This window comes from Pseudophryne corroboree, chromosome 2 (assembly GCF_028390025.1).
Source record: "Pseudophryne corroboree isolate aPseCor3 chromosome 2, aPseCor3.hap2, whole genome shotgun sequence".
Taxonomy (NCBI): Eukaryota; Metazoa; Chordata; class Amphibia; order Anura; family Myobatrachidae; genus Pseudophryne; species Pseudophryne corroboree.
Window position 1 is genome coordinate 331,364,671 of NC_086445.1, and position 23,150 is coordinate 331,387,820.

At 41.0% G+C, this 23,150-nt stretch overlaps 1 protein-coding gene across 1 annotated transcript in view; it reads left to right on the forward strand.

The window, feature by feature from the left end:
- Positions 1 to 9,149: 9,149 nt before the first annotated feature.
- Positions 9,150 to 23,150, forward strand: part of SLITRK6 (SLIT and NTRK like family member 6) — a 64,102-nt gene continuing 50,101 nt past the window's right edge. The window contains exon 1 of the mRNA XM_063953005.1: positions 9,150 to 9,601. The gene's annotated coding sequence lies outside the window, so the exon portion shown is untranslated. The remainder of the gene's footprint in view (positions 9,602 to 23,150) is intronic.

The window sequence follows — 23,150 nt, forward strand, 5'->3', positions numbered from 1 at the left end:
AACTAATAGTTGAATAATGCCAGGTTACATAGGACCCAGACACCCAGGCAGGGAGAAGGAGAAGATGGTATCCCTATGTCACTTACAGCTCTCTCCACCCTCCTATCTCTCCTCTGGTTGGAAAGCTCAATCGGTAGCTCATAAAACCTGATACTCTGCCTGCAGTGCATACTGCCCTGCTGGCATTCTGGCTGTCTGGTTCTGCTACTGCGTGAGAGGGAAAGCTAGCGATGTTGGTGTGCTCTGCATTGGGGGCCCCCTAACAAAAGGGGGCCTAGGGTACTGTATGCCCTGCGACCCCCCCTTAATCTGGCTATGGCTACTGTAGTATGCAGTTAGGCAGGTATAGCTGATACACCACCTTCTATCAGATTAACGTTTCATTATGTTAAACTATATTTCATCAGTCATTTTGATTGAAAAAATTGTGTAAGATTTTAGCAACATGTTTCAACCTTATCAAAACATATTAACCCTTGAAAAACGATTATGCATCATGGAACAAAACCTTGTGCAATGGATGTAAACACAATGAAGCAGATAAACTGTGTGTAGGAAGAGATGCATAAAAAGCAAACTCACATATTGTGTTGGATGCATCACAAGCAGCAGCACCGAGAGGGGTGGGCAGTGGGTATTAATTGCCCCACCTTGGGCTTGTTGGAGGGACCCAGAAGGGGTTTTGGTCCTCCCACACACACACACACACACACACACACACACACACTCACACACACACTCTCTCTTCTTACCTGTCAGTGGGAGCAGACCCTAGGCCCAGCACATGTTGCCGGTGAGCAGCAGCAATCTTCTCGGCCTGCTTGATGTGGCGATTGCTCCCCACTCCAGGATCTGCCCCTTGCTGAGGGTTGCACAGTATTCCTATGTGCAGTGCAACTTACTGTTTTGTTTTGTTTTTTCCATATGTATTTATTTTTTAGTACAGGGGTGTGACGCCTCTACAATGATGTCATGCCCCTACAATGCCTGAGCCCAGCTCTAAGATCCTGATAACAAGATGGAACTCAAAAACTGTGATTTATTTTTCCCATTACTGTACTCTGCTTATACTGTACTTGCCTGAACGTACTGTCCCATTCTGCCTCTCCAGGCATAATGAGATAAAAGACAACAATACACATTTTTGGTGCTGTAAGGAACTGTGTATCATAAGTTTAAAAAAAATACTGTATGTACATCCCCCTGTAAAGGGCTGATTTGGATATATTATAACACTTTCTGTGTAATTGAGAGTCTTTTAACTTACACAGTCACGGTGTGCTATGGCAACTCCAAATTTGCGGATTGTGGCTCTCTAAATAGAGTAATTAAAGCTGCAGAGAGAGTCATTGGTCAACATTTGCCAAGGATGGCTGACATATTTCTTAAGAGGAGTTTAGCTAAGGCAAACAGGATAATCGCTGACCCTAGCCACTCATGTAATTCATTTTTTTCTCTTTTGCCATCCAAGAACTGTTATACGTGTCTAGGTTACCAAACAAGCAGGGTGTGGAACAGCTTTTTAACTTCTGTAATTGTTAGTTTGAATTCTTAACTATGTTGTTTTAAATGTGTAGTTATTACTGGAGTATGTAGTGACAATAAAACATTTTAATTGAATTGAATAAAAAAAACTTATTTCTTATTTAAATTATTATTATTTCAATAATTATTATATTATTAGATACTATTTTAGCATGGCATTTATCGAGTGTCTATTGCCAGGTGAGTAGCTATTGTAATAGTAAAGTGATAGTGTAGGTTTACTTTAGGAAGAACTTAATTTCATAAAATAAAACATGTTCTTCCTTTCTATGTTCCATTTTCTGGAAACACAGGTGTCTCTGATAAATCTAACAGTTCCATGCTACACTTTACTCTCACCCACGTGTCTGTCATCTATGAAATTACTATTCACCTGTAAAATAAAATGCTCATTCTAGAGCCTCAGCTGTTGTCCATTGAATAATGAGAATGCTTATGAATAGATGGTAGACAAAAAAAGGCACTATAGATTCAGCATGTAGCATTGAAGGGCTTCTTTAATGTCACTAAGCCAATATCTTGACTAATATTTCATGTCTTTTTTTGCTGGAAAGATGGCTAGTTCTTTTCAAGAACAATGAGGCTCTCAATTCCATTAGAGGGAACCATTGCAAAAAGATTTGATTAAAACTCTACTACGGATATATAAAACAACCATCATTCCACAACTACTTATCACCCTTCTTCAGGAAGAGCCAAGATGACACTCAGACATTCATTAAGTAAAAAAAACAAAAAACAGCCTGGATAGGATTTTAGTAAACATCTTTAAGAAAATTCATGACATTAGGATTGTTGAAAAATGTGAATTATTTCTGCTACAGTATTGTAGCAAGTTGTTATCTGTGGCTAACATAGTGATACAGGCTAGTGGGGATTTTGACAAACAAATGCACAGAGTATTTGTCAATCACAAAATTCAAATTAAAGCAAGACTTTAATTGTCTGACTTGAGTGCTTATATCTTTTCCATATTGCAGCAAAATCTACACAATACACTTCCAACATGTCAGATGGTAGAAATTTACCAACAGAAGTGGCTTTGAAAGCTGTATAAGGGAGGACTGTTGTATAGTACTAAAGTCAGTAGAGGGATAAAATACTGACAATATTAGTACAATTGTCATGAAGTAATATATGTAAGCTTTTAAATTCTGGTGTTTGACACATAATCCAAAACAGATGGTCAGGTAAAGAGGAACAGCTTGACTGAGGAACACAAAGTAGTACTTCAAAGACAGCATTAACAACATCTTGAAAAGTGTCAAGTTGCTAATTTCAATTTACACCAAATGACCCAAAATAGGGAACAATGGGGAAGAATTCTGTTTAAAAGATCAGCATAGTACGAGAAAGATCTCCATTGTTTGGCCTTTTCTGTCCTGTGTGTTATCTTGTTACCTTGCCCTGCAACCTTGGCTGTAACTTGCAGTTAATGCTTGGATTTCCATATCTATGTTATCTATTCATGGAAGAGAGGGACTGGGGGCATGACCAGCAGCTCACAGAGCGCTGGCTATGCCCCCTCTGCAGCAGATTGGCCACAGGGGAAGGTCCCGCTGGGCTGGGCCCATGCCTCCTTCCAGGCGGGCTACCAGGCCAGCTCACACTGAGAAAAAAATGTATTGAGAGTTTGTCCTGATTCTTCTCACCGTGAAGTCTGATTTGAGGAATAAATTCCACACAACTACAATAAAATACAGGTTGAGTATCCCTTATCCAAAATGCTTGGGACCAGAGGTATTTTGGATAACGGATTTTTCCGTATTTTGGAATAATTAGATACCATAATGAGATATCATGGTGATGGGACCTAAATCTAAGCACAGAATGCATTTATGTTTCATATTCACCTTATACACACAGCCTGAAGGTCATTTTAGCCAATATTTTTTATAACTTTGTGCATTAAACAAAGTGTGTCTACATTCACACAATTCATTTATGTTTCATATACACCTTATATACACAACCTGAAGGTCATTTAATACAATATTATTAATAACTTTGTGTATTAAACAAAGTTTGTGTAAACTGAGCCATCAAAAAACAAAGATTTCACTATCCCACTCTCACTCAAAAAAGTCCGTATTTTGGAATATTCCGTATTTCGGAATATATGGATATGGGATACTCAACCTGTATTTAAAAAATATATACTTGTTGTGTATTTATTTATTTTACATAATATACTGCAAATTGTAACAATGTTTTAAACTCTTTGTAAACAGTTACAATAATGTCAATGTCATGTACGGTTAACTACATCAAATATAAGACAAATATTTCTCTCAACTGACTGTCCCTATATGGGTATTTCATGCTATATATTTAATCTCTTGCTCCAAACAATGCAGACTTCCAGTCTCACAAATGCTTTGTATAAACTGAAGATAGAAAAGTTAGTGTTCCTCTGTAAAGTGCTGCAGCACTAAAGTTCATATGGAATTACTAGAATGAAAGGAAAAGTTTCTTTTGTGTCCAGAATGCTCAAATAACAGAACTGGAAGTGTCTGTAGTTTTCCAGGTGTTACAATTAAGTGTGTTCTTTCATACTCACAGAAAGCCTCAGCCTGCTTATTTATAGATTGTCCAGATCTTTCCTCACTGCACTTCTACCAATATACCTGTAATCCGGTCGGAAAGATGGCGGCAGGCCCAGCAGGAGGCAACCGAAATTTCTGCTATCAGTGATCACAATTTCTGCTTGATGCCGGGGAGAGGTGGCGGTCAGCATGATGGGCGGCCTTGCCCCGCGATGGGCGGTCCTCAGCATGTGATCCCATGAATTGCAAATTCTGCTACTTAGAATTTGCAATCAAACCTGAATCAGGCCCTATAGGCAGTTCCGGATCCCAACTCAGATGACGATATAAGTGGCTGGCTGTAAGTCCGCTTGGGGTGTTACCATATAGCAGGCCACAGGCAGCCTGCATGACTGACCTGGGTGTTCTGCTGTGCTGACGGACCACTGTAGGCAAAGTGGTGATCCACAGTGTAAGCACAGGTGAGCGACCTCTAATTGGTCTCAGTACGTTCCAACTTCCAAGGCTTACATTCCAAGGCTGAAAATATGGGATACAACTGGAATATCCTGAGATAATGCTGGGTCGGAAAATAAAGTGGGGTTTCTTTCTCTTACGTGTTTCACTCCAAAGTACTAGGAGCTTTTTCAAAGAGCTAATATTGGCAGAAACCACGATCAGAGCTCAGCTCTAACCAGACAGCACAGCGGGCAGTGGCAGGTTCTGCACATGCACAGAAGCTCCATGTGCACTGAAGTAAGGTGGCTACAGGGGGTTTGCTGCCAGAGCCGGATTAAGGGGGGGGGGGGTATGTACCCCGGGCCCCCTTTTATAAAAGGGCCCCCCCGCCACCCGCACACAGATCGTACATCCGATCTGCGGCGCTGCGCTCCTCCGGCGGCTCCCTACAGATTGTCCTGGCAACCAAACAACAGCGGCTCCAGCGCCGCATAGAAGTTCAGGACAGCTGAGCGATGACTCAGCTGTCCAATGGTGTAAAGGTGCACTAAGCCTCCCCCCGCTCACCACCCGCCCGGGACAACCTCTTCTTCCGCGTCTCAGACCAGCATATTATAGATTCATAGGGCATCGCAAAAGCCCTTTCTGCAAGAGCCCTCCCCCTGCGCTGCGTAGTGTGTCTGAGCCCCGCTGCACCGGATGATGTCACACACAGTTGCTGGCGAGCGCTGGATCCTATGTGTGCCATTGACACAGTTGCTGACTGAAGAAACGACCCTGTATCCTGACTATCACAGCGCCGGGAGCACCCAAACTGTACTGATGGCAGCAGCCAAGTTTGACCTGCCAGCTCATGTCGGTGAGGAGAAGACCCGCAGAAATGGAAGACTGAATGGGGAGCCGAGACAGAGGAACAAAGAAGAGAAAAAAGGGTAAGTAAACTACAGTACTCTGATGGAGAGAGTAAAACATAAAGGACACACACTCAAACTCAGTAATGGACACAGATTTGTTGGGGGGGGGGTGAGACTAATGGACACATGAGGAAGAAGGGGGAAGAGAATATAGATATGGAGATATGGATGCAGAGGAGAGGAAGGTGGACATCATAATGGACACACAACACACAGGAGGTGGTGGGAGAGAACACCACAATGGACACACGGGGGGGGGGTGCACACAATAATGGTTACTACAGAGAAGAGGGGATAAACATAATAATGGACAGTGGGGGTTGTAAGGGAATACCAAAATAGAGACATAGGAGGAGCAGGGGAGGGAGAGAGGACAATAATGGATACAATGGAGGGAGAGGGAATATAATAAAGGACATAGATTATCAGGAGAAGGTGGTACAAAAGCATAAAAATGAACACAGAGGAGAAGAAAGGAGAGAGAAACACAATAACTGACAGAGAAGTGGGGAAGAGATCATAACAATGGACACAGATGAAGAAGGGCAGGGGGTGAGAGCACAATACTGGGCACAAATGAGGAGGAAATTGGGACACAATTGTGAAAATGGATATAACAGTGGACAGACACAGATGAAGAGAAGGGGTAAGGGAGGTACACAACACAGAACAGATGAGAAGAAAGGGGACATTAATGGAAATACAGATGAAAGTGGGAAGAGCACAATACAGTATTTACAAATGAGGAGGTACTGTAGCATAATATAAAACATACAAGGGACAGGGAAAGCAATACTGGTAAAAGAGTGAAAGCAACACACAACAAATAGACATAGAGGGAAGCAATCAGACAAATGAAAGGACAGAGGACACGTAAAAAAAAAATGTCAGCAGTAGTAACATTAGTATAAAGGCTTCATGTCAGTGGATCAGGGAGTGTTTGAGAGATGTTATCTAATCATTGTAAAAAGTTCTGGATACAACACAGATTGATGGGCAAGAGGTATTTCAATGGGTGGTAGGTGAAGTACTGTAGTGTAGTGTATTAAAGGCAGCAACACATGTGCATGAACAAAGGTGATGTAATATATGACCACCCCATGGGTAACAAATATTGGCCTACCAAAATGTGTGTGTGGTTAACAGGGCCTTTTATATGTGAAGAGGTGAGGGAGGTTGCGATGGTTGAACCTCACCCCTACAGCACTGGTCGCACCCGCTGCTGCACACAATAGGCTCTTCTTAAGTTTCAGCTCCAGGCCCATGTGGACCTTAACCTGGCACTGAGTAGAGTGTGGAGCCAGCGTGCATGGAAGAGCAAGCTCCCTTGTGTCACAAGCAGCGTGCCAGCTGCAGAGAAAAACAGTAAGCTGGCTGTATTTTTTTTTTTTAATCATCATGCTGTCATAATGTTGTTTTTTTATTATGCTGCTGTTTATAAAATTGGCTCTGTGTGTGTGTGTGTGTGTGTGTGTGTGTGTGTGTGTATATATATATATATATATATATATATATATATATATAAAATTGCCTGCCCAATTCTTAGGGGCCCCGCTGTTTGAAGTGCCCCGGGCCCCCCATAGCCTTAATCCGGCTCTGTTTGCTGCGCATGCCCTGCCGCATGCAGCTCCACCCTAGGTACTTTGCGGGGCTCATAAATCATACCACATGCTTCCACCTCCAGCAGGCAGCAGCCACCAAGTCTTGTCTCCTGCAAAAGTGCTTTCTGCATCACAGGAGCCGGGATAAGCAGGTGCATCCACAGCTATAATTTACAGTAAGTGCGTTACAGCCTGGTCCTGGTCCTGATATGAAGTGTAAACAATATGTAGTTCACTGTGAGTAATATGTAACATACTGTAAGTGATAAACAGTATAATTAATATTCAGTGCGCTGCAAATAATATGCAGTGTAGTTGATGTACAGTGTACTGTAAGTGCAGTGTATGTGATATGCAACATAAGTGATATGCAGTGTAAATTGTATAAGATTGATATGCAGTGTAAATGATTTGCAGTGTAAGTGATGTGCAGTGTAAATGATATGCATTGTAGTTTAAGCAATGTGTAGTGTAAATAATATGCAGTGTAGTGTAAGCGATGTGTAGTGTAAATGATGTGCAGTGTAGTGTAAATGCTATGCAGTGTAGCTTAAGCAATGTGTAGTGTAAATGATATGCAGTGTAGTATATGCAATGTGTAGTGAAAATGAAATGCAGTGTAGTGTAAGCAATGTGTATTGTATGCAGAAAAGGATTAGGCTGGAAATTTCCAGGTATCAGTAGTAGTTGGAAGCAGGGTTGCTTTGCAAAGTAACTGGCTCTAGTTGCAGGCATTAAGCTAACCAGCCATGCTCCCTTTACTGTACACACAGTACCAACCCTAACTACCACTTCCCCCTCCCCCCACCCCTCTCCCCCCTCAGAACCAGTGTGCATCACACAAAGCATGATTGCAACATCTGTAGACACTGACAGTGGGTGTCTCAGTCCTTGCATATTTGGAGGCATAAATGTACACGGGGGAAGAGCAGTGTAGCGGCATTAACATAAAGTCGCATACACAACTCTATCCAATGGGGCCCGGATGGAGGAGACTGAACACAGACCTCCTCCTCTAATAAAACTCCTCCTCTATTAAAACCATTCGGACAGAGAGCCCTGGTCTCAAGAGTTTACGTTCTAGAAGGGAAAGGGAGGGAGTGGTGGTTTAGGGGAGATACAAGGGTTAGCGATGTGGGAGAGAAGGTCGAATTAGTCAGAGATCCGGCAAGCAACTGTGATTAAGTGAGTTTGGAGGGAGTGTTTGAAGCAAGGAATATTAATCTGTCCAAGTCTAGCCTAGTGATTTTCCTTTTTTTTTGTTTTTCCATTAATATATTTTATGTGTTCGAACTTGTGAATAATAGCTTAATTAAGATATCACTTTACAAAAAGTAATGAAGGTTATTATTTAAAAGATCATGTTCATACTATATAGTACAATATACTGTCATTAAATAAAGTATAAACCACTTAAAAAATGCTTTTTACAGCTTATTAACCACATCATAAATGATGATATGCCTAAAAGCCATTTTATTTATAGTATATTAATTATCATTTATGAGATTTTTCCCATTGGTACCTGCACATACAGTATACAGTGTTTATAGATAAATAGTCCAATATGTTACAGACTTAAATAAAAATGACAGAATATTTATCCCTTAATAAATTACTTTATTAAGTGAATTGAGTCTATATGAATGAAAGACATATAAAGCAAAATCAGAAATCACAGATTTTGTGGTTGCCAGATAGCAATTAAAGGTATAAGCAAATCCTGAAGACAAACCTAAATGAAACAAGTGTGTTTTAGTTCACTGGTGTACCTTACATACTGTAATCTAAAAAAAAAAATGCTATATTCAATAGTTTATAATGTATACATGCTCATATCATGCTAAATGTCCATTAAATTCTCCAACACACTGTACTGAGGTGTATCATACAGTGGAAGGTGCATAGCTCATGTGCATTGTGCATAATGTAAATGTGCAGTGGAAGCAGAGGTGGGAGGGTGGGGGCATTGCAGAGATAACGAGGTGGAGTTGTATGTAAAATGACACTTACACATTAAACCCTCTCTTGCTGGGAAGGGCTTGAAGGCTGAGTCAAAAGCCAAGAAATCTCCTTGTTTACGCCCATTTCCCTGCTTCTAGCAATCTGACTAATAGTAATCTGAGCTAACAAGAAAGACTAGAAAGAGTGGAATGAGAATAGAGAAACTGACACAGGCTACATCTGCAGCTCAGTGCAAGTGTCACAAACATTTATTTGCTGCAAAGCAGCTGGGCGAGAGTTAAACTCCAAGTAATGTCAGGATAGTCTGGGTATCTGCTCAGAATTTTAACTAAGAAAAAGAATACGTGGTACTGGAGAAGCTGCCGTGCAGTGTACCAGAGCAGCAACAAACCATATAGAGGGATCGTTAGTGGGAGCTACAGCTGATATCAGGGATCGAGGTGGATGTGTTGGAGCTTGCACCAAAGTTAATTTTGAGATGTCAGTGTTTATCCCTGTGAAAGGGCTTGCTTTCATAGAAGACGAATACCAGTCAGATTGTTGGGACTTGTATAACATCTGATCTGATCTTGCTGATTTTAGCTCTTCACAGGTAAGACTGTATCCCAGTTCATTTGACTATAGTGGAAAATGAAAGCTAAAGAGTAAGGTTTATATTTGCAGTTGTGCATGAATCACTTATATCATATTCTATTTTGTTGCTGTACATGTTGAGTTCTGACAATTATTAAGGATCTATCCTAACATTTCAGGATCTGACTTTTATTAAATGCATTTTTGTGTTGAGGTACCTACCTGTACGTTTTGACAGCATTGTTATGTTGTACACTAAGTATGCTTTCTACATGTACTGCAACATCTGAATAGGTTAGTAGTTGTGTGTTGTTACAGTTAGAGTAACCTTTTCCTTATGCAGCTAGAAATCTCAATGCAATAGTTGTGATTAAAGTAGGAATTATACGTTTTAGTTAGATCTTGTTGTAGATATATAAAATATAGATGTTTATGCCCAAATAAAGTCTTTCTATAACTTGTTTCCCCACATATTTATAGTTTACAGAGTTCAAGTACCCCTGCATAATGTAAATATTGGTTTAAATTGTTGTGTACACTGTATTAGCCACACACAGTTATTATATAAATATGGTGGATTTTGGTAAGTCTTTAGCTTGTTGTTGCACTTTTTAACATATGAAGAGTAACCTTTAGAGACAATTAACATTGAAGTAGTAAAATGGTGCTAATTGCAGTGTTCTAGATTAATATAATGTTACTGTAATGACTTATTACAGTTCTAGCCATTACTTTTATATTGTTTTTATTAGTGCATGCATTATACTGCAAACAAAAATGACAATACTACTTCTGATCAGAATGCATTTAGTTAGTGTTTATACATACTATATCCTGTGTATACATACTGTAACTATTGTTTATAGTTTTGTAAAATTGTATTTATTACTTTTGTTGACTATGTGTCTCTTTTCACAAAACATCTGCTGAACTTTAATTCAAATCATAGATTTTTTTGTAAACTGAAAAGTCCATTCTAATTTTGAGACATTTCCAAGAATCGTACAGACACATTTTCTCCATTTGCATAAACCACTTTTATTTCAAACTCCCAAGATGTACTGTTAATAATTAGTACAGTGAAAAATCTCTTTTAATTCCTGGCATCTGTTATGAGTTTAGTACTGTACTCTGGCTAATTTTGACTTAATAGTCTTGTCTTCTTTGCATGATTTATAAAACTCTAACTTAAAGTAAACAACCAAAGTGCAGAAGATTTAGGATTTAAAAAGTATTATGAACTAATGCCATCATTTGGTAGACATTTAAACTGATTTAAGAACATGACTTATAAATAGCTGTGTATGTATGTCCTACATATAGAAGAGCTCTGAGCAAAAAATGATAGCAAATTAAAAAAAGTTAATTAGCACAATATGTCCACTTTTTTTTAATATGCATAATTTGAAATTCATGTTGTGTTTTCTGGGATTCTATCTGGTCATTGTGTCAATTATGATATGCATTTTCTGATAGGTACAAAAATTCACCAATAATTGTTACATATTTGGGTACCGTCTTCTGATAGGACAGATAAGTGCTCTACTAATTACTTACAGTAAATGGATGTTTGAGACAATGCTGTATTAATGCTTTTCTAAAAGCATATTGTAATGCAGCAGGAAAATAAGGGTCATCACAATGGACTGTGTGCTTGCAATAAACAGACAATGATAATTAAGCTGGCTTGATATGGATAAATGATCTTTATTAAGAAATGATCATTGATTAGTATTGCTACTGCAGTACAATCTCAACAAAGGTCACCAGCAGCAGTAGTAAAGTATATTGAGGAAGTTAAAGTCAATGTGGAAAAGATTGAAAACTAAGATGTTAGATGGCATTTGTGGACATTTTATTAAATGATAGATAACTGATGTAAAGGGTTTATTTTACAGTGTGAATTACAGTTTAGATTTTACTGCGGTTACACTATCTAACAAAATGTATCTTGCATTGCCTGTATCCGACAATGATCCATTTCTGTGGGATCACATGAAATCTTCTGCCTAAATCCAGCCATTTACAACATCTTTGCATTTGAAATAAACAGCTCAAATAAGTTTTCACTTCAACATATATTGACAGTCAAATATGTTATAGAGAATGATGGCTTGCATGAAGAAAAGAAAGGTGCCATGTCCCAGCAGGGATAAACAGAAAAGTGCATCAGAAAATACAATTAAACGACAGTGAGGATTAGGATGATAGGGACAAAGAACTGGTAAATGTGCTCAGGTAACCCTACAATGCTAAATACATCATACAACAAAAAAAGTAAGACTAGCAGTGTAATGACAAACGTGAATTTGATGAAGTAATGAAGAAGTCAGTGATATATACTCATGATCTCATGTCAACAGACACATTATTTCCTGTTTACTCAAGCATTTCCATAGTGTCGCTTTTAGTATCTTCATGCTTCTGTATTTTATGAAAATGTACTTCATTATTTTCTGTACTATATTATGCTATGTATCTGTTAAGCGCCTTGAGTCCTATTGGAGAAAGAGTGCTATATAAATAAAATTATTATTATTATTATTATTATTAGTAGTATTATTATAGGCATCAAAAATATATGCATGCACTACAGACTGCATCCAAGAAGCTCCACCTCTTAAAAAGTAATTATAAAGGCACAGAAATTTTTCTTAGCACACAGTAAGGGAAACCTCAAATGCAGTGCCAGGCTTTGCCAGTTACTCATTGCCCACAATCATCACCTACAAAGAAGTCCAAAGAATACAAGAATGTTGGGAATCATCCAATGTAGAGAAAGGCGTTATAGTTTCTTTTGGAGGAACAACACCACACCTGAAAATCCAGTTGATAGTACAAATATTGTACATCATGTTGTTAGTCTTGCTGTTGGTGATAAGATTGATGATGTAAATGTTAATCACTATGGGAAAAAGAATACACCTGATAACAATTCTGAAATGTGAACTATAGGATTGCAGACATTGCAAAATCATGTTTGTAATTATTTTACTGAAAAATCCCAGTCCAGCCACCATAACTAATGTATAAGGTAAAGAAAAAAATGTAAGTAGGATGCATCATAGAGTGCTCTTTGTAAATGCACAAGAAACTAGTATGGTAGCTTCAGACAGAATGCTTCTCAAGTTTGTTACATCGGCATCATTTCCGTCAGTAACATCTTGTGCTGAACAGAAGTGGCAAATCCATATTATTTAAAAAAAAAAAAGCCATGTCAGCTTTATGTGCTAATATTGTGGTCTTCATAGAATGACAAGGGTCAATGTATGTCTAAATTCAATGGGTGATTCTAGAGTGTCCAAAATAAGGTCAAGCAATAGGTTCTTCAAAGTTAGATTCATCATCATCTACATCATCACTGTAATTGGCAGAATACAAAATGCTGCCTTGAAAACAACAAAATGTTCTTTGCTTACCTTCAAGAGAATTTGGAAATATCTCTCAATAGTTTCATTATGTTGCAGGGCAAAGGCCACACATCCCAGTTGTGCACAAGTGCTTGATATAATAATATAGAGTCTTGCCAATAAATGTAAAGCAATAGAATGTTATGGAATATGAATGCCAATGCTAACAGCTATACATTGTCAGTGACATAACAGGGCTCTAGAGTGCACTGTGAAGGCACCGGGAAGTGTAGCACTCCCCAGAGCACCCTGAGGATGCGTCAAACAGCTGCACAGACTGCAGGATAACTGCCTGGAGCTTCCACAGGAAAGGTTTGTGCAGTTTCATCCACCCTGCTTAAAGCTCCACCTGCATTGAAGCCTTTAGTTATGCACCAGTCCTACACTCAGTAACAGAAGGGACATAAAACTGATCCCCTTTATTCTCTTTCACTCTAGTAAGGAGCAGGACACAAGAAACTAGAGAAAGACTTAACTACTACAGGAGTCAACATGTCTGTGACACTGGTAAATCCTCTGGAACTCTGCTCCATGTAGGCCCCATACTCCACAATATATTAGGTTATAGACATGGGATGATTGTTCAGTTGATGCTTGTTTTTTGATCTCTTTACGTGCAGTGTACTGTCTTTTTGGTAATGATTCCAGTATTGTCTAGGGTTCATGCCGGGTTAACATCTATTCTTTATTTCAAAAATTACATAATTGCCATACTTGCCAAATGCTGGTAAAATAGGGTGTGGTATAAAATATCTACAGTTACTATTCCTAATCATAGTCCACGTGAATGGTAAATCAAGCAAAAGTTGAAAAATATGTGAAAAAAAACCCCAAACCATATGTGTGTTGACCATTGTCATGTCAATGTTTGGAATATGCCAATCTTCCTGTCTGGTCTGAGCTCACAGAAGAGCTATTGTAGCTCAAATTCTAAGAAGCTAATGTTGGTTATGATAGAAAGGTTTCAGTACACACAGTGCATCACAGCTTGCTGTGTATGGAACTGGATAGCCACAGACCGGTTATAACACACATGCAGACTCCTACTGTAGCTACTGCTTAAAGTGCCTGCAATGGGACATGTTTATAAACACTGGACTATGAAGCAATGGAAGAAGATGGCCTGGTCTGATGACTCATGTTTTTTTTTTACAATATGTGGATGGCCAGGGGCATCCGAGAGAAGAGATGGCACCATGATGCACTATGGGAAGAAGGCAAGCTGTTGGATGCTCTGGGCAATGTTCTGCATGGAAACCTTGGGTCCTGGCATTCAAATAAATGTTACTTTGATACACACTACCTACAGTACCTAAACATTGTTGCAAACCTAGCACACCCCTTCATGGCAACTGAATTCCCTAATGGCAGTGGCATTTTCAGCAGGATAAAACACCCTGCCACACTGAGGAATGGTTTGAAAAACATGACAAAGAGTTCAAGGTGTTGATTTGGTCTTCAAGATTACCAGATCTCAATCTGATTGAACTCTAAACCATGGAGGCTCCTCCTCACAATTTACAGGACTTAAGGGATCTTCTGCTAATGTCTTGGAGCAAGATACCTCAGAACACCTTCAGAGGTCTTGCGGAGTCCATGCCTCATTGGGTCAGTGCTGATATGGAAGCAAGAGGAAGTTCTACATAATATTAGGCAGACGGTTTTAATGTAATTTCTGATCGGTATAAATATAGTATCTATCTACCTCAAAAATCTGATGTTTCAATATTTACAAAGATTTTCCTCAGGGATACAAAAAATGTGACATGTGCGCAATGTGCTAAACATACTATCATTCCTCAGACTTCTGGGTAGTGGATGTTATTCACTATCTCTCCGGTATTTGTTGCCAGGTGATGTGAAGACTCAAAACACTGCAGGTTCTCTTCCACCAACCTTTCAGGCACCTTTATTTCCTGTACATGTCTCTAACGGCAGACATAAAGTCTTGTTTGAAAGAGGGCTTCCACCTAATCCATATAACAAGGTTATACTTACCTACAATTTTCTTTGTCCTTCCAGTTGAGTTTCCAGAGTAAAAATGTAGGTGACCATTGTATGTTTGGATTTGTGTGTGCATGCATGCTTGTGAGGTAGTGTGTGTAGAGGGAGATCATGGAACTGGCCTCACCCCATGGAGCAGAACTTGTGGATGCACACAATGATATTATAGCACAATTCACTGAGAATCGCATCGTCATGCACCTTGTTCCACCCATTTTACTAGTAAGTTAGTGAGATGCAGGAGGGTGACCTAGACTCTGGCGAATCCATGGGAAGTCTCATGGAGAGTTTGGGCCATTAAGCAAGAATAATCAAGTGACAGGTGATTGCTGTCTCATATCGATTAAGTGAGATGATTAGCTCAGGTCTACATCTTGCCCTCTGCCTACAGACTTTAAATGCTGGGTCTGCTGCACCATGAGGAGCTTTCCTGCTATATCTCTGATCCTAAGTGACAAAATCTATGTCTATCTGTCCAGTTTACTAGCCACTGAATAGTCCAGTATGATAACATCTGCACAGGCTCTTGTGTTTGTGTTTCCGATATCACATTTTGCAGAGATGCGAGCAAGACTATACTTTCAGAAAGTCGGAAGCCTAGATTAGCAGCAACCAAATCTCACAAGGACCGGCAACTCGTAAATCCCATTTAGCTGTGCTTTCAGACACAAATAGGCAAATCTGAGTCAAACTAAGGCTCAAGTTGGATATATAAACCCCAGTTTGTCTGATTAACCTGAATCTGAACTCCTAGAGGTGACACATCTTGTATGGATTGTTTCTCAGAAATGATGTATTATTCATGATATCAAGGACAGTAGTTCTATTTCGTTCAGAACAATCCAACCATTTGTTATTATAAATTCCAGCAGGCTATGTATACTTAGCTTAAAGACATTTAAGGATTGAATACTTGTGATAGCCACATATCCAAGTGTGTGCTAATTACAGTATGTCAATCTCTCCTCCAGTGAGAAAAATGTGGGTCTTAATACCTGAAGGTTCATGCTGTATTTACAATTAAGAGTTATTATCCTTTGTAACAGAAAGGAGATCAGTCTCATTTAATAAGAGTAATAAGGAATTTTCATTTCTGCTCACTCTTTATGGCAATGGAAATGATAGAGTCCAAACGGGATGCAGTTCATTGTTGCATGCAAATCATGCAAATCTAAATTAATATCATCTGCTTTTTATGACTGACAGACTTGAATAAACAATGAAAGTACTGTATCTGTGTTAGTGAGAAATGGGACTTTAAAAAGAATGAGGTATAGTCATGAAGTATATTCAATAGAATGGATGCTGTGTTAGTAATATTTTGCATATGTTCATGGTAAGGTGTTTTGAAGCGGAAGTCACAACTGGAACATACGTGATAATACTTTAGAATATGTATTGATAAAATAGAATAGAGTGAAATTGTGAAAGGAAAAACATTTGGAGCCCAACAACACTTTTGGGAACCACTTGTGAGCGCTGAACCTCAAGATTGATTTTGATGTGAAGCTAGAGAGTGCTACTGTACATACTCCATATTGGATTCTTCAGGGATGTTTCAATCCCAAATTATAATGTCTGCCGACCTTAGTTCTGTGCATGTGCGGTGCCATCTTGTCACTGCGTCAGAACACCACAGTGGGAGATGGACATCTTCCACTTAACTCAAAGAGAGACGCTGTAAGTTAACGTGAACCACAAAGCTAGAGATGCAGGTACCACTTGCATCCTACACTGCTACCCACATACTTTCACTGGCTGGTGACCTATATGCTCTGCTCAAGGTCCGCTCCATGCGTCTGTATTAGCATAACTGTGAGTACAGCTGTACAATTCACATTACTGCACATTAATAATTAAGTACTGGGCTGTTCGTTGACTGGGGCCATCCGTTGGTGTGAACCTACACTCTCAATTTTTTAAGCTTGAAAATGACATTAAAACTAGACACAGCTTAATGCAGTGCTTCTCGAAGCCTGGCCTCGTGACACACTACCAGCATAGGCATGCATAGGTATGCGCAACACATTTTATTAGGGTGTGCACTGTTGGAGGGGTGTGTCTAGAATGACCTACTGGGTGTGTCTAGCATTACCTATTGGGTGTGTCTGGCACAGCCTATAGGGTGTGTTTACCACCGCCTATTAGGTGTGTCTAGCAGAAAAGAATAAGAGTGCAAAAAATAGGGGGGACACAGAATGGGATGGGTAGAAGGGACTGACTCTAACTATGTCATTCTCAGAAAGCAGGCACTGGCACGTGAACAAGATTAACAACATAAAAAAGGGTGGTATTGCTGGAAGGGGGCGTGTCCACACAGTTGTACCCCCAATTCAAATTCTGCCCCACAGTAGCGCCCTTTAGTCACATCACACCACACATTAGTGCCCATAAATCATGTTACGTCATACAGTAGTGCCCCTTATTCACGATATACCACAAAGTAGTGCTATTCATGTTACGTCACACAGTAGTGCCCGTTCTACACATTATCATCAAACTAAAATCTATACCTGTGCACTGAGAAAAATATATAGGTGATAATAAGTGAGCAGCTGATGAGGGTAGCCCAACCTTAAATGTTATATTAAATATAGATGAACTATCTGAATACCTGTGCTTCGCTACGGAATTTCAAGTATAATCACAAAGAGATGAAAAGTGCTGGTATTTAAGCAAATTTAATACTGATTTTAACATAGGCTCACTTGTGGTAGGATGTTGTTGAGAACTTTAAGCATCTAAGTGCCCCTCCTTAAAACCGCCCATGAACAAACCAAAACAATAAATGGATTTTATTGTACAGGTATCTGTAGTCTCTGTGTCTTATTTTCTGGACAAAGGGATATACTTAAGTTAACTGGTTAGTTTATCACAGAAGATCAGCAATTAGACTTACAACAGGACATGCTCCACCCGCCGCTGCCAATCTTTGCCAGGCTTTCCCTCGGAGTGATGCTGTCAAAAGGCTGGCAATGAGGAGAATAATCCGCCTCATTCTCTGCCTAATCCTGCCTCTGATGCTGCCCTGCTCAGTGCTGTAAATGCTGGGACAACAGGCCAAGCTCCGCCTGCTGTATGTTAAATATGTAAGGTTTTCAGGGATAGTCTGACTCTACTCCAAGGGCCCTAGGTCTCCTTGCTTAGCTTCTCATTCTCCTTAGGGTTCCTCCTTTGGGATAAAAAGGTAATTTTTGTTGCACAGCACTGAAGGTCACTGGGAGAGCCGTCTCCTTTTTACAAATCAGATAAGCTTTCCTTTAATGCATTTAAGAGTCAAAATATCTATCTCTGCTATCCTCCTATTGCTTTTTGAGAGGTTGACCTCTGATAATTGAGACACTATCCCCTCCTGACTGGAAACGGGTCGGTTAAGTACTTATATCTGATATATATATATATATATATATATATATATATATTAGGCATTTTTAGGTGTTACAAATGAATAATTTTACTAGTTTGATTTAGAGCAGGGGTTCTCAACTCCAGTCCTCCTCTTCCGCAGACTGGTCATATTTTTTGGATATTTCAGATGCATAGGTGAGTTAATGTACTTTGTTGGGTTAGTAGTTATCCTACATGTTTCCACATGCAAAAAATTCAAACAAGACCTGTTGGGAAAACGTGAGGGTTGAGGTTGAGAAGCACTAAGACTGAGGGGGTAATTCAGATCTGATCGCAGCAGCAACTTTGTTAGATAGTAGGCAAATCCATGTGCACTGCAGGAGGGGGGGGGGGCAGATATAACATGTGCAGAGATAGTTAGATTTGTGTAGGTTATATTGTTTCTGTGCAGGGTAAATACTGTCTGCTTTATTTTTACACTGCAATTTAGATTTCAGTTTGAACACACCCCACCCAAATCTAGCTCTCTATGCACATGTTATATCTGCCTCATCTGCAGTGCATTACGAGTTGATTGCTCGCTAGCAACTTTTTGCAGCAGTGCGATCAGAAAGTCGCCGCCTATGGGGGAGTGTATTTTAGCTTTGCAAGTGTGCAAATGCTTTTGCAGCCGACAGCACAAAAAAGTTTTTTTGCAGTTTCTGAGTAGCTCTGGACTAAGCCGCTGCGATCACTTCAGTCTTTTTGGTCTCGGAATTGACGTCAGACACCCGCCCTGCAAGCGCTTGGACATGCCTGCGTTTTTCCAAACACTTCCAGAAAACGGTCAGTTGACATCAACAAACACTCTCTTTCTGTCAATCACCTTGCGATCAGCTGTGCGAATGGATTCTTCATTAAATCCATCGCCCAGCACGATCCTCTCTGTACCCGTACGACGCGTCTGTGTATTGCGGTGCATAAGCATGCATAGTTTTGCCGAGATTTAACCTGATCGCAGCGCTGCAAAAAGTTGCAAGCCAGCGATCAACTCGGAATGACCCCCATGGTTTTGCCCATTAGCTAACAAATTTGCTGCTGCGATCAGATCTGTATTAGGCCCCCACTATTGAGTACTACACTGATGAGAGTAGCAAATACAATATTGTCCTTGACATTTAAGTTTTATTTGCAGCGTAGATTACAGTATTGCGTGATATGATGAAATACAGAAAGCATTTCACAATACAACTAATTCATAAGCAAACACTGTAATTAAAGTCACGGATTACTTTACAGCAAGGCCATGCCTTTTTTGAAGTGTTATTACAGGTGACAGTTTCAGTACCATATAACACCTGTTTAAAGGGAATGACTGGAGGGTTTTTTTGTTTTGTTTTTATCTGGAATTGTGTAAGACAGTCTAAAAACCAATATGAACCTACGTAGTTAAGTTTAAAAAAAACATGATGTAAATTTGAACTCAGTTTACATATACTGTAGAAAAATGTTTGACAGATCAGTGGGAACACAGTCACAATTTTATATATTAATATTGTGACTATTCTGTAGAGCATGTCTTTCTTGTTTCTTCACCACAAATGCTCCGTAAATGAGCGCCCACTAGTATGGAAGATGCAGAGTTGTATGCACTTCAACACCATAACACTTATGACTGTAGTGCAGTGGTGGAATTAAGGGTCAGGCTACCTCTAGGGACAGCATTATTGCCGCCCCCCCCCCCCCCTCCCCCCTCCATCTCCCCGCAGGTGCTGTTATTGCTATATAAAAAAGATACGCAGATGCTATGACACAGAGGTGGGGATGAAACAGGGCCGAATCTAGGATTTCTGTCACACAGGGCAAGGAAGTAATTTAGCGGCCTCACCCCCTGCATTGTGTGGGCCCTGCCATCACCAGCGCTATTTACCCGTTTTATATGTCATGATCCCACCAATAAGATCCCTCCTTCTATTAAAGCTACACCCCTCTTTTGAGCACCAATATTTTGTATGTTTTATTACAGTGTGTGTGTGTGTGTGTGTGTGTGTGTGAGTGTGTGTGTGTGTGTGTGTGTGTGTGTGTGTGTGTGTGTGTGTTGGGCAGTGAGGGAGGTATTGCGCACAGCGGTTGGAGGCTGCTGGCTTATTATGTTGCTGGGGATTGCATGCTAGCAATTGGAATAAACAAGTTATAATTACATTGTGTCACCTTGTAAGGGGCACAGCCAGCAGAATAACCATTGCAAGCTCCTGTGCTGCCCCAGCCTACCTTACATGTGATATTGAGAATGAGTATAAAATGAAGGTATAATAATTAGAGATGTGCGGTGGGCACTTTTCGTGTTTTGTGTTTTGGTTCTGGTTCCATCCTCATGATTTGGATCTAGATTGGTTTTGCCAAAACCACCCTTTCGTGTTTTGGTTTTGGATCTGGATGATTTTTGAAAAAAAAAGATAAAACAGCTAAAATCACAGAATTTGGGGGTAATTCTGATCCTATGGTATTAACCTCAATAACATTAATTTCCAATCATTTTTTATATCGAGGGGCGTGGCTTGGCTGGAGAAGAGAGCAGACGCGTGTCTGCTGCTTTCCTCTCTCCAGTGCTCTATATTAGTGTTTTCTGGGTGCTCACCCACTGGATATCCTCTCTGGGGGCTCCCCATCCCTCCCTGTGGGTCCCCTCAGCCCTGTAGCATTTGCTGCGGAGCCGGGGAGTGGTTTTCACTGCTCATGTAGGTTGAGGCCCTCGCCCATACGGAAGCCGGGGACTCACGTACTCCCGGCGCCCGCGTCTTGAGCTCCACGGCGGGAGGGAGCGCTGCCCCGGGAAGCGGCGCGGACCCCGCACTCAAGCTCCGGATCATACAGGGGCCCTCCCCTGACCTCCAGGGTGGACAACCCCCGAGGCAGAGGATCGGAGGGAAGCCTGGCAGCGGGAGACGGAGGTGAAACAGACAGCCAGGGAGATGCGGCGGCCATCTTAAGTCCTTCTGGTGGAGCTGGAATTGAGGTAGCAGGGTGCTCTTGCAGCTGTGGGAGTCTCTGGATTGGGGCTACCTTGAATCTGGTGGCCCTCTGGTATTGATCCCTCCCTGCTCTTGCTTTAGGGTCCCTGTAGTGGGATTTGTGCATATACCTATAAGTGCAGAAATAGACTTACACTTGGCACTATTCTTTTCTACTGCACGTGCCCCACCTGGTAGCCTCTAGCTGCAATAGCCCACATTTCCCTCTCAGTGTGCTGGATATATAATACATAGTGTTCTGCAGACTTCATTGGACTGCAGATTTCCCGGCTCCCGCCGAGACGAGCGGCCGCGATGTCCACATGGCTGAATAACATTATGTTCTGATTGCTCTGAGAAGGCCCCGCCTGCGCCCGAATGCTTTTATGACATGATATGACAGCCCGACAAGACTGTGGATCCTTCCTCGACTGATGCTCCAGACGCCTCTTGCCTCTAGTTCCTCTACCTTTGTCATGCAGCGTTGCAATGCCTCCCAAGAAAGATAAGGCTGCTAAAACTGTTTCCCAGGTGGCGTTCTTTAAACCTTCTCCCCAGGCCGCTAAAGCAAAGGACACACGGGGTGGCGCCTCTAAACCCGCTGCTCTTGTGTCCTCACCACTTAGAGATACGCCGTCCCTGCAACTACACACGTCTGCTCCATTGCTGACAGCGAAGCGCTTACGGTGGGTGCTATGAAGCAGCTCCTAACGCAATTTAAGGATGAAGTCGCTGCAGAATTTAGAGCGACTATGAAGGAATTCCAGCGATCTATTGACGACATCGGAGGTCGCACCGATCACCTAGAAACAAAAATGGGTGAAGTTGTGTCGTCGCACAACGACCTAATCTCTTCACATGAACTGCTCCAAACTGAGGTCACGGCGCTGAGACAAAATCTCGGATATAGAAGACAGATCGAGGCGTAATAACTTAAAGCAACGGGGTGTTCAGGAAACTGTCGCTAATAGCGCTTTAAACGACTTTGCAGTTGACCTCTTTAGCAAACTCCTTCCTTCGAACCGCCCCATGGACTTCCTAATTGATCGTATCAATAGGCTTCCAAAAGCCAGGAATGCTCCCGATGGTGTCCCCCGGGATGTCCTTATGAGGCTACACTATTACCATGTGAAGGAGGCAATCTTAAAAGCTGCTAGACCCTCGGATGCTGCGTCAGAGGCTTTGGGTTCACTTCAAATTTTCGGAGACTTGTCCCCTGCTACTTTAGCGAAACGGCGCTCTCTTTACCCCATCACATCAGTGCTACGGAAAGAGAACATTTTATACAGATGGGGATTTCCTACGAAGCTGCTCATCTCTCGAGAGGGGTCCACAGTTGTTATAACGAACGTCGAGGAGGGTAAAAAGATCCTAGCATCATGGAACTCTGCAAGTTCTCCTACACACACCTCTCCCGAACGGGGCCTTCAGCGGGACTGGGCCTCCTCGGCTGCAGAACTTTGAGTATTTTTTGATTTACTATACTTGCATTGTTTTCATGTTTCCTAATCAGTTTGTCATGTCGTATATTCCTACGTTGCATCAACTCCTTGGCGATTATCTGAGGAGGTTGTTTATGTGATTTGTGAGTGTTTCTAGAATGTCTTTCAGTGTTACCTCATCACCGGTATTTCTCTGTTTACTGTCTGTCTCTGCTGCCCCGACTGCCATCCACATTTCTTTGTTGGCTGGGAATTCTACCTGAGTTTCCTTCATTTTCGGTGGCTGTCGGGGGCCCAGAGCTAGGGTGATGAGGGACTACTTTTAGTTAAATTTAGGTTCGGGTACGGGCGGATTGCCACTACCCCCCACTGTT